The sequence below is a fragment of the Porites lutea genome, chromosome 9 (assembly GCF_958299795.1).
Source record: "Porites lutea chromosome 9, jaPorLute2.1, whole genome shotgun sequence".
NCBI classification, from domain to species: domain Eukaryota; kingdom Metazoa; phylum Cnidaria; class Anthozoa; order Scleractinia; family Poritidae; genus Porites; species Porites lutea.
Genome location: NC_133209.1, coordinates 13777507 through 13788146, shown reverse-complemented (window position 1 = coordinate 13788146; position 10640 = coordinate 13777507). Strand labels below are relative to the sequence as shown.

Genomic DNA, 10640 nt, shown 5'->3' with positions numbered 1-10640 from the left:
GCGTGCACCTTCAAAATCACACGCTACGCTGTCAACTACCGGCATCTTATAGCTTATGAAATCAATGTCCAAGGATGGAAGAATAGACTTAGTCTAGAACGGTTTGGAGGAGGGAGGGAGGTGCATTTTAAAAATTTTTATTGCCAAGGAGGGGTTCAATGGTCATAAGTAATTATTTTAAGGGGGTACAGTTTTGATACACCACGCTTTTCTGAACCCCCCTCCCCCCCCCCCCCACCCTTCCCGACTGGGACGTAATAAACGTACGGTCCCTCAAAAAGAGGTTAAGAAAGCTACTGGCAAATGATCATGGTGATACGGGTACATAAAAGATCATAAAAGTATTGATGCTATATATATATATATCACGGACTTTAAGTTGGCTAAATAAAGTGTAAGTGAGCTTTTGCTACCTAATTTCGCGATTTTGGCGAGTATTTGGCGAGGTTTTATTTTCGCGATTTCAACGCGCAAATATGAGAAAAGGACATTAAATTTCGCGATTTAAGCATTCTCAAATTTCTAGTTAACCTGTAAAGCAATGTGTGAAAGCTTTACAAATTAACCTTGTTTCGCTCTGAATATCCAAAACGAAGTTTACCAGTCTAACCAGTTAACAAGTTATATTGTCGATACATATCCCGTATATGATGTTGCTATTTCAAGTTAATATTTTTTAGCCTGTGTACAGACGTCCCCACTCCCTCAGGAAAAATCGGGAGAGGAGACGTCTGTGAATCGCCGTCGTTAATCGTGTTCCGGTATAAATTTGCATAAATTATTTTTTTGTTCTTTCGGTAGTTGAAAAGGCACAGGTAGGTCAAAAAATAGCTCTGGCGTCTGTGCACAGGCTAGACGAACATCTTCACGTTGAAGATGATTTCACTCAAGCCAGGTCAAGCGTACCTCCCAAGATCCATAAATGTATTTATTATTCGAAATTAAGTTGAACGGTTGGTAGTTGTAGATTTCAGATTCATCTCTGTGTGCATTTTTGCATGCGTAATGAGCCGTGAATTCACACGAGATTTAGTTACGAAATTTCTACCAGCTCAGTTTCCCTGAATTTGATGTAAATGTCTTCTAAGACATTTAATCCATTCAAAGATTTTCAATCTGACCAAATGCAGAGTTCTCTTAAAATATTCGCTGTTCATTACGCATACAGGAATGCCGATTTAAATTTGACACCAGTTACGGGAACGACTAACGGATTCATTTTTTCAAATAATCAATTCATTAATAGAATCTTTTTGGGGCAAGCTTGACCTGCCTTGGCTGTTAACGTTGGATTTTGTATGCCTTCTCTTTTATTTACAATACCCACTGGTACAGACAGACGCACCCGCAACCGGTGCAGCAAACATCGGTGGTATGCCTTTTCGAGAGAGCCGAAATACAAATAACGGCAAATATGAATGTCCACAAAGGCTGAGCTTTTCCCCTGGGAATCTGTTCTGAGGTTCATTGACCAATCACAACACCGGAAATTATTTGCGTCATGGCATAAATATTACAACCAATCAGAGGCTGTCCCCAACATTCCGGGGAAACGGGAACACGATTATCGTCGGCGATTCACAGACGTCTCCTCTCCCGATTTTTCCTGACGGAGGGGGGACGTCTGTACACAGGCTAAATATTTTTTTCCTGTGATTTGAATTTTCTACATGAGTATTTAATTTCGCGTGCTTAAATTTCACGAGGTTTTATTTTCGCGGGTCCTTATTTTTGCGATTTTTTGCAATCGGGAAAACGCGAAATTAAAGACCCGTGAAATAAAGTACCAATAAAAGTAAATACAGTTTTGGCGTTTGACTTCAACAAAACAAGTTCTTACGTGTTAAGCTACGCAACTAAATGCCTTTTCTATATTCCCTCTTAATAGCGTTCATCAACAATGTAAAAGCTGAGGAAATGATCCGCAGGGAGCCGTCAGGACACCATCCTGGGAATCGAAGAGGGCCCCCGTTTGGACACCATTATGAGAATCGAAGAGGGCCCCCGTTTGTAAACCATCATGGGCCTAAAAAAGAAACCCTCTATTGTGAATATGGCAAATCAAGTTGTGAATGCAAGGAAGAGGAACATTCTTGTATATTCAACCTTGAAATTGACGAAATTCAAACCTTCACCAGTTATGAAAAGTTATTCATAAATGAACCTACGGGAATAGCTACGCGTGGCTTCGAAGGAGTGGGTTATTATATCAATGAAAGTGGAATACCCGTGACTCTGGGTGACCCTGAGAGACAACAATGTGCAACACTGAACAATGCGAATTGCACTAGCCCCCAGTTTGTAGATGGTAAAACGTACCGCATGGCAATAGCCGTCAACGGACAAATTCCTGGACCTACCTTGATTGTTCACGAGGGGCAAACTGTTATAGTTAATGTTCACAACAAGCTTACTACTGAAGGTATTTCCGTTCACTGACATGGGATACACCAGAGAGATTCACCTTATATGGATGGTGTGGGACAAGTAACTCAATGTCAGATAGGACCCTCATCTAGCTTTTCATACCAGTATAAGGCTAGTCCTGCTGGGACGTTTTGGTACCACTCTCACAGTGGCACTCAAAGAACAGATGGCTTTTTCGGTGGTCTTATAGTTAAAGAAAAAAAAGAAAGAATGGAAAATCTCGCTCGGATTTTAAACCGTGAATTTGAGGACCGTCCAGATCAGCATACCTTAACGCTTCTCGATTGGCAAAATGAGGCATCCTTGGACCTGTTCACACAGTTTAAAGCTGGTGGTTTTTATAAAGACAAGCCGATTGGCGAGGTACCAACTAAAAGTGACAAGAGACTTCGGCCTACAGTTAGTTTTGATAACGGAGGGGCTGGCCCTATCCCGTATTTTTCTGGAATCATAAATGGCAAAGGAAGACATGCTGATGTTCCATACAATAAAACAAGACTGAGTATATTTACTGTTGAGCCCAAAAAGACATATCGCTTCAGGCTGATTGGAGCCCAAGAAACGTACGCTTACAAATTCTCCATTGATGGTCATAAGTTGACTGTGGTGGCCACAGACGGCTATTGGATTAAACCCATAGATAACGTTGACTACATCATTATCCAAACTGGAGAGAGGTATGACTTCCTACTAAATGCAGGAGAAGAAGTAAAAGACTACTGGATACGTGCAGAGACGCTGGAGATAAATAGAACCGCGGAAGGGCCACCCTACCCGACACTAAATCATGTGGCAGAGGCTATTCTGCACTACAAAGAAGACACAGACTCGGAAAATCCGGATGATAATGTACCGTCCACAGAATATGAGAGTATAAAAAATGCGTCTCCAGGCCGTCAGTGCTGCAAAGACAATCAATGCAAAGCGGTGAACTGTCCATTTGAGAAATTCCATCCCTCCTATTACATCACCTGTATTAACGTTCAAAGCTTTAGTTTACTTGAGCCAACTCCAGACAACGAACTTCCAAACCCTAAAGCGAGTTGGGGAGATTGTACGCATTTCATGAACTTCAATTTTGAGGGTTCCTCTACTACTAGTTCAGTGAATGGGCGCAATTTCATCCTTCCCTCCTTTCCACCCCAAACGCAAAATCAAGATTTTCTCGAGAAGTCCAAAATTTGTGACCCCAGTGCTGATTGCAATCCATCGACAATCAATTGCTCGTGTGTCTATAAGATTGACATTCCATACAAGGAAACTGTTCAATTCGTGTTTTCAAATATTGGCCGTAACAGCCATTCTCATCCAATTCACCTTCATGGCCATTCATTTCATGTTGTTCATGTTGGATATCCAAAGTATAACCAAACCAATTTTTTTGTCAAAGAGCACAACAAAGATATTTTCTGCGATGATGTTCATTGTACAAAGGATGGTTGCAACAATAAGAGTTGTACCAGACCAAGGTGGGCGAGCACGCCACCGTTCTTTTCTATAAATCGAAATACGGTAAGGAAGGACACAGTTACAGTCCCTGCTGGGGGATACGTTGTCATCAGTTTCATATCCGATAATCCTGGCCATTGGTTTCTTCACTGCCACATAGACGGGCACCTGCTTGAGGGAATGGCACTGATCGTCAATGAAGCCCCAGAGGAGCAACGAAAGTTAAAACCACCCCCAGGGATTGAGAAAATTAAGTGTGGAGACTTTGAGCTACACGAAACCGACTACTGATATAGAATGAACAACTAACTGCCAAAGGAAAGGTCAGCATTCTCAGCAGCTATAGTTATCAACTAAAGCACGCCGGGTCAGCTGTCGCGACTTTTAGGTCACTTAGTTAAAGCCAAGGAACTACTTTTACAGTTTTCATCCGTTTGAGCCCAAAGTTTCAAGATAGCAGAACTTTGTACTCCAAACATTCGTATGTATTTTGTTTGTCGATTTTAACGGTTTTTGGCGGCAAAATTCGGTCATATGGTTAAGAGCAAAATTTAAACTTCAACAAGTGACGTAACAAACAGATTATTTTTAAAGAGCATGACGGGATAGAAGCAAATGAGAAAAAGATTTTTGAAAAGCTCAGTTGCTTTAGGAGATATAGCATTTTGAAATGAACCTGTGTTTCCTTAAAAATAGTAGCAAAATGGCAGGAAATTCAAAAATCAATTCTTAATATCTTCTTAATCGAGTGACTTTAACCCACCCTTTGAAAAACTATTTGTCTTTAATTTGTTATATCATTAGTTGAAATTGCAATTTTGTTGTCAATCATTTGACGTCATTTTCCCGCCAAAACCCGTTAAAATCGAAAAACAAAAAACGTACGATTGTTTAGAATACAAAGTTCTACCATCCTACAAACTTTGGGCTCAAACGGATAAAAGCTGTAAAAGTAGTTCCTTGGCTTAAATTGAGTGACCCGAAAAATCGCGACAGCTGACCCGGCGTGAAGTAATGATTAGAGAACAGTTAATGGCAATATGCGGGCCAAAAGCCGTACTTCTGTACCTCCACAAAAACACTTAACTAGTAATGTCTCGTAAAAGTTTGAGATGACAAGAAAGAGCTCTGAAGAAACTTGAGGATACGAGGCTCCTGTTTTCGCTGCGTTTCTTGAACGTTAAAATTTCTACTCGTGTTTCCGAAACTTATCAGAACCATGGAACAGGACAGGTATTTTTTTCCTAAAGAAAAATATGATTGCAAATACTCGCTTCCAGACTGTGTTACTTCCAGCTTTGTTGCCACCGTAACGCCTTCGACTTAAACACTTTATATGAAAGTTTGCTAAACAGCAAATAATAATCAAAGTATATTCATGGACTAATCAGCTTTGACTAAACAGACGATTTGAATTCTGATGATTTGAAACATTTGCTTTAGTATTCGTAATATTCTAATCGCCAGCCAATTAATAGATTAACGTATTACAAAGGCGTGTATCTGCGAGTTTTCGCGGAATGTCTTGTGGTATGAGAAGCAAAATTACTAGTTAGCCATAGTATTGGGAAAAAATTGGAGTTGTTTAGGAAGATGTTTCTAGGCTTTGCAATTGAATTTAGTTTTCTTAAAACCTCTAATGACACCTAATGAAACGTGTTGAGCATACATTCTTTTCATTGCTTTTATCTAGTTTGTTTAGGAATCCTGTCGAGGTTAGTATCCATAACATACAACAGAATTACACAGTAGTGTAAGTTGCTGCGAATGTTGGCCAGTGATAGCAGAAGCACCCCACCCATCCCCTCCCACTGCTGGTCCAAGCCTAGCATATATTTGGCTTGTCAGGGGTGGGGAAGGTGGGGCGAGGGGGGGGGTGGTGGATCATTCTCTCTTGTACAGTAGTTAATGCCAAATAGTATGCAGGAAGGTGGGATCATCCCCACAGTAATGCCAACTTGTAAGCAGGAAGGACAATGTAAAGTTCTCCTCAACCACACGTATTGACACTTTGTTAGAGCGCCTCGTGGAGGGGGACATTTGGGGGGGAGTACCCAATACAGCAATACCGTAACAAAAACTGGCAAATACCGAAATACCGTGTCGATCGACGAAATACCGATATCGCATTTATGATCGGTACAACGATCGAAAAGGATGCCCTACCAATTTCATCATAGATTAACCGTCACAAATTGTGCTACCATTAGTGAAAAGTCTCAAAAATACTGACGTGCATTAGACAGGAGAGCGTAATGAACATTACCGCAATATTGTGAAGGATCTTCTTTTACCGAATACCATTAGCCAAAAATACGACAGGGCTAAATGATACCGCAATACCGCGCTTTAAAATCAAAATTACCGAAATACCGCTTGAAAAAAAGCTCAACACTGCAATTGAGAGGAAAAGTCGTTACGTCACGTTGCCATGGTAGCAAAATGTTTGGATGACAACAAACCAATAAAGTCACTTAAAAGTCTATTCGCACTATTTCGAACTTCACCGATCTTATTCAATTTCATTTAATTTGGCAAATCTTAGCGAAATTTTCTTTGGGACCATATCTAACGTTATCTAAGTTTAGAAAAGAAAGCGACAATTTTTGTGTTGTGTTCACCTACTCCATAACGCGGGCTCGTGAAATTAAGAAGTTTCATGTCGTAGTGGTGCAACGACGGCAAAGAAATGTACAAAACAGCATGATGCACGTGCAAAGTTGTTGTTTGTTAATATAAACATTTTATTTTTTGCCGTTCTCCTTGCTGTCGCCGTCGTCGTTGGTTTTGTTGTCATCCAGAAATAATGCTACCATGGTAACGTGACGTCACACTTCTCCTCTCTATACCGTAAGCCCCCATGTCCCCCTCCTCGTGATCACAAGCTTTTAGCCGTTTTGAGGACAAACACGAGCAAGAGTTTTTAAAAACCCTTGCTCGTATTTTCCCTTAAAACACTTATCACTCACTTAGAACAAATTATCTTAACCACCTTGAAGATGCAATAAATTGGTGTAGTATTAAAAGTGGATTGTTAGCTGAAGAAGAAAGGGGAAACTAACAGAAAGAGGGAGTTTCGTTAAGTTCATAGTAATGTATTTTAGCCGAGATGGAGACATTTTAGGTGCTTAGTAATAAGTTAGTAGTATTTTTGTATCCGTGGACTTTCTGACCTGTTTAATCTTTTTTGTGTGTCGTTGGAGCTCATAATTCATTGATTTTTTGCTATTCAGAATAAAGCATTTAAGACTAGACTAAGACATTCTGAATATATGTTATCGGATAGAAGTAGGTTTTTTGAATCTATGGGTTTGCTGAACTTTTAATCATTTATTTGATGTGTATTTAATCACCTTGTTAACATTGGTTAATTTTTTTCATTCATAATGATTAATAATAAAGGGAGACATTTTGAATACTCAGTAATTAAGGAGTATTTTTTTGTATTCATAAGCTTTACTGAATATTTCTTAGCATTACTGGTACAGCTGTGCTGAATTGAGTGCCATTTGATTGAGTATCATCAGAGTTTCTGGTGTCATAAAACAAAAATCAAGTCAGTCAGAGAAAAGGAAAGTGTCTCAAAGAGTCAGTAACCCCCTAAAAGCAAAACCCAGCAAACTCCTGGAGATGCGACAAAACCCTAATGATCACGTTGTGGCTGGTTCTAGTTTTGAATCTGTTTCCTTCAGGGAATGCCAGGTGCTTATCCATTAAGCACAGGCTTACAAGTCGTTCGATCAAATTGTGGTGTATTTTTTAAAGAATTGTATCAAAAACTATTTCCAAAAGCTTGGCTTTCTCCACCAAGCAGGGCCGTAGCCAGTATGAGGCGAACCGAGGCACTCGCCTCGGTAAAATTTTAACCAAATACTGTCGATTTTTATTTTTTTTATCAGACTGATAATATTAGAAGATTTCATACGGCTGATTTCGTACAACGGACCGTGTGTTCGCCTCGGTTGTAGTTTCTTCCTGGCTACGGCCCTGCCAAGGCATAGAAAAGGAACATTCCTAGGAACCGCACTGGGTGGTGTGAGTTGTCTAGACCAATTATAGAGATTCTGAAGCGAAGTTAAACAAAACCAGTTGCAGATCACTTTTGAAACTCAATCGACTGGTAAAAAATCAAAATATCAATAACTTAAGATTAAAAATACTCAGAAAAACAGTGACACTTACACCTTTTTTTTGACGACAAAGGTTTTCAAAAGTTGTTATACTTTAATTAATTTAAAACTTTTGATAAACTTTGTCATTAAATTTATTTCTTATCTGTTGTTTCAATTTTGGGGGGTTACGTGTGATAAACAAATAAAACATGTAGGTCGATAACGTTGTTGACCGATAGGTTGATTGTAAAGCTATACGTGCAAACGGATGCAACAACCCCCAACTTTGTTGGCCCAACAATTAGGAGTTGTTGCCTCTGTTTGCACGTAGCTAAAAGTTTGACTGGTTTCAAACTATGGGCAACTGAACTCCCAACAACACGCAACAATTAACATGCAACAGGGTGTGCAAATGGACACAACAGATAACATTCAACAATGTTGGGTCCTTTTGCACGGAGTTTACTCATTATTATGTTGTAAATTTTACAATTAGACGAGATGAATCTAAACAAGTAAGTTTTCATCAGTTTCAGAGGGCAGTTCTTCTTGAGGTAGTAGGATGGTTTCAGGCATTTCAAGAGTTTGCTGCCACCATGTAGAACCAGTATAAAAGGCAACAGTTGAACACAACATGAGATGGAGACCATAAAAGCACCCTGGTCCATGAGTGCATTGCCCCCATATAATAAAGAAATCTGTTTGGAGGAGTGCATGAAAGAGCAGATTCAAAATCTCTCTTTCCCCTCCCTCCACCAAAAATGTTGTGGAACATTAGAGGGTGAATTTTTGTATATTTTCAATATCAGTACGAAAATTAAACAAATTTAGGTTCTATGATCTCAATCTGAAAATTTTTAACCAAGAACATACTTAGAATTACATGTAGAACATTACATGTAATCATGCAATCCCTTTTGAGTTGACCTGGAAAATCTGTTTTCAAAATGCTCATTTCATGCTTCTTTCATTACTTTTGCGTTTCCAAATGATTTCTTGCAAACATGTTAATAAGAGGTCTCCCTTCCTTCAAAAGGAAAGTTTAAAGCTTTCATGCCTTTGTCGGAGAACACCCCATGATATCTACACATCCTCACAAGCTGCAAAATCAACCCACTTTCAACGAGCCTCAGGGTTGGAATTGTGGAATTGTAGTCTGAGACAACAATGAAACTGCCTCCCTTGATTCGGACCCTTGATTTTAACTGTGATCTTAAGACGCATTGGTTTCTTGTGACCGCTTACAAATTGGGGGGGACGTGGCCCAGAGAGAACACTTTTCCAAACTGCCATGAATTGTGCTTTTCCTCCACAATCGTTGCAACTTGAGTAATGCGTTTTCAGCAATTATTGTTTCTTTTTCACAAATATTCAAAGACTCTCAGAGGATGAAATGGCGGTATTTGAAACCAAAGAACCATCATCAGTGTCTGCACAATTAGCTACAATTGTTCAATCTCAGAAGGAGTAGTCTTGACTAAATTGCAAATGCTCCATTAGTTACCTTGTTTGTAATATCATAGGGGACAAATTACTCTTTAATTTTGGTGCAAAATTTCAATGTTAATTTACAACGTTCCGTACGTCTAAAGGCTGGTTTTCATTAGCGATGGAGCTGGAGTCGCAAAGGCGCTTATGACTTTTTAGTAAAAATAAAAAATCGGAGTCATAAGAATCAGAATGTTTCCATTTTCTCCTTCTCCACTTACTACTCCATTGTTTACGTTCTAGTGAAAATCAAATTGTCGGAGGCAGAAGCGGAAGGAAAAACCAATCACAATGCATGTTCCCGCGCTTTTGTGATTGGTTTGTTTCATTCACGTCTACTTGCGACTCCGACAACCAAGTTTTCTCTTGATGGTAAGCGACAGAGTCGTAAGTAGAATCAGAACGCGGTTTTCACTAGACCATAAAGTTTTACGCTTCTGATTTAATACGACTCCAACTCTGTCACTGGTGAAAACCAGCCTTAAAGCTACGTGAAATCGGACGCAACAACTCTCAACAAATTAAATCTTCAAGTACAAAGTCTTATGTTTCTATCGTGAGTTTTTTTGTCGACTGAAAAAGCATATTCTTCCTTCCCACGTTTAAAGAATTTGGAATTAATTCTATTTATAAATACTCTTCTACTACACGGCTTAAATCCAAGACCTTCGCTCTACAATATCTCCGCCAAAAATCATCTAAATTGTCTCAAAAACCTCTTGTTCGAAAACTTATTTTCTTTGAGTTTTCGTCGCCATTTTGGTTGTGGCAATATTTTTGATCAGCGGCTTTTATTTGACAATAAACAACCATGTATTTGACCACTCGAACTTTCCAGACATTATGAGCCCGGGAATCACAGTAAAAACCAGCGGTTAAAACCATTGCGAAACAGTATGAATGTAAGTCGCGCGAAATTTGACGTGCGAGATTTCTGGACATAGTTGCTGTGTCAGATTTGGCAGTGGTGTGTAAACGGATGCAACAACTCCCAACAACACGCAACAACATGCAACAGGGTGTGCAAATGGACAATTTGAACGGAATTATCCAATTTTTAAGCTAAATGATAAACATCTGGACAATATAAGGTAATTTCTGTCTACGATGGTAATATTCTTCCGTTTTTTCGTAAATTTAACGTGTTGTCCATAGAGAACTTCA

At 39.4% G+C, this 10640-nt stretch overlaps 1 pseudogene; it reads left to right on the top strand.

Moving 5' to 3' along the window:
* Window positions 1–6268, top strand: part of LOC140947265 (uncharacterized) — an 18629-nt pseudogene extending 12361 nt beyond the window's left edge.
* The last annotated feature ends 4372 nt before the right edge of the window (window positions 6269–10640 follow it).